The sequence below is a fragment of the Temnothorax longispinosus genome, unplaced genomic scaffold (assembly GCF_030848805.1).
Source record: "Temnothorax longispinosus isolate EJ_2023e unplaced genomic scaffold, Tlon_JGU_v1 HiC_scaffold_16, whole genome shotgun sequence".
Lineage (NCBI taxonomy): Eukaryota > Metazoa > Arthropoda > Insecta > Hymenoptera > Formicidae > Temnothorax > Temnothorax longispinosus.
This window is the reverse complement of record NW_027269970.1, coordinates 532,527-539,049: the sequence shown is the minus strand read 5'-3', so window position 1 is coordinate 539,049 and position 6,523 is coordinate 532,527.

The window sequence follows — 6,523 nt, the reverse complement described above, 5'->3', positions numbered from 1 at the left end:
ATCTTGCGTGAATTTTATGATAAGAATTCAATTTTGATTGTAAACTGTTAACGTATACTGCAGATAATATTGTACATGATGCATTACATGAGAAATAAATGTATATTAAAATGCATATCACTGTATCTAAAATTATCTTTCCTTCTCCCAATTATTTATTATAAAGAAAAGAAACGCGAGCGAAGGGGCGCGAGCGAGAGAGGACGCGAACGAAGAGACGCGAGCGACAGAGAACGCGTTCACATGTATCGATGCTCCGTCGAACTTTTGCCTGCCATTGTAGTGCGAGACATATTTCATTTTAATTTTTTTTCGTTGGGGCTGTCCGTTTTTAAACTGTTACCATTTCTTTCTCTGGTGACATTTTACCCCGCTTCGTTCTGCAACCGTTGTAGAATTCAGTCTCGTCGAGTCTGCGAAAGCAAACGCGTTCGGAAGTTTTTAGTGATTTCTTTTTGAACAATTATGGTAGACTGCATAGAAGTACTTTTTCCGAGGGACGGCATGGTACGGAAGTGTAGTGACACGGTGACAGAGTATAGTGACATAATATAGTTTTTTAAATATGTTTTTTCTGTTTAGTGGATACGGCCGCGACGAGTGCGGTTAAATATAGAGGTGCACATTGATGAACGGTGGGTGCGGATCCGCATCCCGCGGGAACACGTGAGTCTTATTTTTTGTACGTGCGCGCGTGTTTTGAGAAAAAATACAATAATATTTTTATCAATATAGCTCACCGGCGTTGGATCCAAGATGAGAGACGTGCTCAGAGAGATATGTATGATTGCCAAACATATCGGTACTCGTTGCTCAGACTCTTCGGAGAAGATACCTCCGAGGAGGAGGAAAACGAAATCTGGTAAAATAATCGCTTTTTCAATAAAAAATTTTGAATTTTTTATTAATTATATTAATCATATTGCATTTGTGTGTTTCAGGTGAAGATCCTCCGGATATATTAAACTTATAAATTTTTAATTTTATATTATAAATTTTTTTGAAATAAACAAAAAATTAAATAATTATAATATTTATTTATTTCCCTTCTTTCTCCCTTCCTTAGATAGTTTAATTATATATAATAAAATATATTTATTATGGGGGACGGGAGCGAGAGAGAGACTGCGCGCGAGAGAGAACGCGAACGGGGGACGGGAGCGAGAGAGAGAACGCGCGCGAGAGAGAACGCAAACGGAGGATGGGAGCGAGCGAGAGACTGCGCGCGAGAGAGAGAACGCGAACGGGGGACGGGAGCGAGAGAAAGACTGCGCGCGAGAGAGAACGCAAACGGGGGACGGGAGCGAGAGAGAGAACGCGCGCGAGAGAGAACGCGAATGAGAAGACAGTCCTTTTCGAGAGAGAGACTGCGCGCGAGAGAGAACGCGAACGGGGGACGGGAGCGAGAGAGAGAACGCGCGCGAGAGAGAACGCGAATGAGAAGACAGTCCTTTTCGAGAGAGAGACTGCGCGCGAGAGAGAACGCGAACGGGGGACGGGAGCGAGAAAGAGAACGCGCGCGAGAGAGAACGCGAACGAGAAGACGGTCCTTTTCGAGAGGAAGACAAAGAAAAGAAATAACGCGCAACGTCATAATCGAATGGCACCGCAAAAACGTGACCCAGTGAACCTGTGACCCACATGTTCACCAAAAAAAAACCTCAATAAATTGCCCTAAAAGACATGTCTGAAGAGGACATTGCGGCGGTAGACATGCACAGCGGGGGTCTCCGAGACTCACAGGCCAACTTTCTTTTCCGGCGTTTTATTGTTTCCCTTTTTTTTTACCCCGTATATCTCGGAGTTTTTTTTAGAAATTTTCTTAAAATAAATAAATAAATATTAAATAATTATCTATTCCTTTTCTTAGATAGTTCTCCTATACAGAAAAATAAAGAGGAGAGACCGCGACGGTTAAGTCGCATAAAATTTTGGTTGAGTACTTACGTCGCGCGACCATCGATGCTCGGCCATCCGCAGTACGAGATGATATTCGTTTATAAATTCTGTCATCGACGTTCGTCGATACCCATAAAAATGAGTCGCGTTGCCGCGCTTATGCCGTCTAGTGTTTATAAAATCTAGCTGCATGTCATCAGCGCTCGCCTTTGTAACGCGCGACGCCATAGCCGAATGGCGCCGCGAAACACCGATAAGCGGCACTTCCTACGAAGAAAAGTGAAAAGGACCGCGGTGTCACGCTAGTCGCAGATCGTAAATTATAGCCGCCTGCCATAGGCGCTCGCTCGCATTTGAAGAGTGTGAAATGACATCTGTTTATAAATACTATCGGCCAAACATCGACGCGAGGCGGCATTTGTTTATCGAACATGTCCCGACGCGCTCGCCTGATCCCCCCCTCCCCCCAAACCCTATGCTAGGAACGCAGACCACCCACTACCTCCCCCCCTCCCCGCACCTCCTCAGAGGACGGCGGCACTAGAGTCCCACCCCCCCCGCCCGGCAGACCCTCGGCCGCGATCTGGCCTAGAAATCTCTCACTCTTCCTACTACGAGTTGTATGTTACTTGGAGAAATGAGGATAAGTACTTAATTTTGCTTTTATATGTAGATGATATATTAGTGGCGAGTAATGATAAAGATAAATTAAAAGAGATTAAGACAGGTTTAAATAAAGAATTTGAAATGACAGTGTTAGGTGAACCAAAAGAATTTCTGGTATAGCTATAAGGCGAGACAGACAGAATAAAATAATGAATTAACCCAAGAAAAATATATAAGAAAAATCTTAGCTAGGTTCAACTTTAGCGAAGCACATGCTCCGAAAACGCCAATGGTTACTACTCAAGTAGCTAACAGAGAGAGAAAGTTGCGTGAGACGGACATTGACGATGATATACTATTAACTACAGAAAACAAAGAAAACGTTCCTTATAGAGAAGCAGTGGGCAGTTTGTTGTATCTGGCAGGTGCGACGAGACCCGAAATTTCTTATGCTGTTAACGTATTAAGTAGACACCAAGTGAATCCAACTACTGATGATTGGAAAATGGTTTAAAAAAGTGTTTTAGATACTTGAAAGGGACGAAAAGCTTGGGGCTAAGATATTTAGGTGAGACAAATGATATACAAAGTTACTCTGATGCAAGTTTTGCAGATTGCAAGAATTCTTTAACTACATGTGGATTCGCGATTACATTATATGGAGATGCGATAATCTGGCGAACACATAAACAATCTTATGTTGCGTTATCAACATGCCAAGCAGAATATGTCGCTATGAGTGAGGCGTGTCAAGAGATGATGGCTATTAGTAATTCACTAAAGTTAATTTTGACTGAGTCATTTTCCCCATGACTTTATGGTGCGATAATAGAGCTGCGGGAAGTAGTGCTGAAACTAATGGTGGGAATAAATTAAGACATATGACTGAGGTGAGAGAGCATTATGTCAAAGAGTGTGTTCAAAGAAACCATGTAAAGGTTAAATGGATAACATCTAAAGATCAATTGGCTGATTTGTTTACAAAGCCTCTTGCTTTTGAATTACATAGCTATCTAGTAAGCGAGCTTATGAATACTAAATCTTAATTTGTTAAGTAATTTACATTTAATCATTCACAGGAAATAAGTAAGCGGAAAGATAAGGCGTGAGGCGTTTTTAAAAGGCAAAGTATTGAATCTCGAAATCTTACACACCTCACAATCTAAAAGAGATTGGTCAAATACTGCTTCCTTTAATTGTTTGTTATCAGGAAACTTTAATTGTAAAGCCTTTAGATACGCAATTGATGCGTGGCCGAATCTAACGTGTCACAGCATCGCTTTGTTATTTTCTGCAAATTTTTTATAATTTTCTAAAAAGGGCGATTCTGAATTGGGTATCTCTACAATAGGTAACTCATCAATATTACTAAGTTACGGTCCCAAATAGTCACATCAAAATTAGAGTGTTCGTACGTTTTTTCTATAATATCTTTCTCATTCTCACCTTTATCATCTCTCCCTCCTGATTTTAAAATCTCATCATGAATCTCAATATTCACACCAATATTCTCACCAATATTCTCACCAATATTATTTTCTTGTACGCTCTTTTCAGATTCTTTCGGTATTTTGTCAGTTTCAAAGTTTATTTGTGTCTTTTCTTTGGCTGTCACACTACGAGTAATATTTTTCTCGCACCTGATATTTTTCAGCTAAATTTGCTATAACTCGCCTGTTCACTATTTTATGTGATGTTTTATCATATTTATTATCTTTAAGAATTTCTAGTTTTATTATCCAATATGGTCTTTTATACACACCAGTAATAAATAATTCTTCAGAAATAGGGTCAAAAATATCAATCTTTTCATTGTCTGAATATATACCTAACCCCATCTCAGCAAATTTTCGTAGTGACAATAAATTCTCTGTAAGAGTTTGCAACCCGATTTCCCTCGGTCTTGCTGGCCGAGGGGGCGCGGCTGTAAATTAATCCGCGGACCACCGGACGATAGCTTCAAGGGGATAACGAAGTCACTTCTCTTACCGTAATTCCCGTATCTGAGGTCTTGGGCGATACTATTCGATTGGGCGCCAGGTGCGATTATAGACGCGCACCACGTCTCGATAGCGTTCTCCTCCTTAGTCTCGCCACAAGCTCAGGGCGTAGCTCCGCGGTGAAAGGGATGGAGGTAGAGAAGGAGCGTGACGCAAGCAACACACAAAAATAAAGCCCGACGATAAACAATATTAACGAGATATATTTCATTCAGTAAACGAACAAATCGTGTCGGGAAACCAAGGCCGGATCTCGCTCAAATGGCCGGTACCAACGCGGTACTCGGATCGGCCGTTACAGCACGCGCGAAGTGCGTGATGTTCACGCCCGCGAGGCTCCCTTCGCGAGCGAAGCTCTCAGCGAGCCCCGCAATCTCGATTCTAAGCGCAACCCCGCGATAACGCCAATCCGCCCCACGCCTCAATCTCCGGATCCCGAACGCACGGCGATTCTTATACGCAAAACGCTCACGATTCTCATACACCCGACATAACAATTCTCACACGCTCGACATACACGAGACACAATACCTACCGCGCAACGGCTTCCCGACTGCCAAATCGTTCCCAGTCGGTAGTCCCGAAATGACCATCCGCGACGTCTCGCAAATGGTCCCAAAATGGCTAGACGCGGACCTCCCGCGAATAGCCCCAAAGATAGCAACGCCAGACAATGGCGCGCTCGCGAATAGCAACGCCAGACAATGGCGCGCTCGCAAATTCCCTTTCGAGCAGACGCGACGATATTTGCCCGCGCACGCAACGCAAAATATCCGCGAGACTCGCGATGCGCCACAAAGTGCCCGGCGCGGTCCCTCCCGACACGCACACGGGACTCCCGCACACAACGCAGTTACACGACCGCAATACACAATACGCGATTACACGAACGCACGACCGGTGCCTCACGCCCCGGGACGCGATTGCGCGAACATTTCTCCCCCGTTCTGCGACAATACGGTCCTCCTCGGCGCGAAGGACACCTCGCTACGCTACGCACCACGGTTACGCAAAACGCTATTACACGACACATTAATATACACCGGAGCGTGCCGCCCGCGGCACGCCTCCGTCCACGATTCACAAAACACGCACGACGATATACGCGAATTGACTGCCGATCATACGCAAGCTTTCGAGTAGGGCTTTCAGATATGTTTCTGGCTACGATCTCGGCCGGCCACGCGCCCGCGATACCGACAAACAGCCGCGACAATCTTCCCGGCATCCACAACGGCGGGAGCCGGTATCTAAATACGACACGTAATCAGGCTGATTCACACGGCAATCTATTCGATATACGCATTTACTGGCGCCGGGTCGCGACCGAGATCGAGCCCTCAATTAGTAGGCAGCACCGGAGTGGAGATCTTACAATTAGGCTGTTCGTTGCTGCCCGGCGGCGTCGGGGCGCTCCTCCAGGGGTGGCTCCTCGTCCGCGGCTAGATCGACAGTGAGGAGCGGTCGGTTCGGCGGAACCACGCCGGGCCCCCGCACTTGCGCCCCTCAAGCTCGCGGTTCTTCCGCCCCGCCGATTGGTTGAGTGTGTCGCCCTGTTCGCGACGCTGCAGACGATTTCCGCCATTTTCCCGCGGCCCTTTTGGTTTGGCTGCTAGTTGTGCACGGGCCCCTCGCGGTTTCCCGCCCGGCTGGCCAGGCCGTGGCGGCGCCGCTCGGCCCTCGGGGCGCCGTCGGGTGAAGTGTGCGGGTCGTCCACCCGCGCTGCATCGCGGTGGTGCACCCGTGCTCCAGCGGCAGGTCCCGGTGGCCCGCCCGTCGGCCGACCACTCCGCCGTGCGTCCTCCGAGCGCCAGTTCCTCCCCTCGTCGCGACTACCGTCGTTACATTTGGTCGTGATCCCACGCTCCGGCGCCACCCGTCATCCCTACGAAATTTAGCTAGAAAAGGTTAGTTACCGCGGGTAGCCCTTCCTCGACCCGAGTCGAGGCGCCATCCCGGACCTTCCCCTCGGCCGAGCTACCGTCTGAGCGGCGGACGCGACAAATGTCACGTCACAA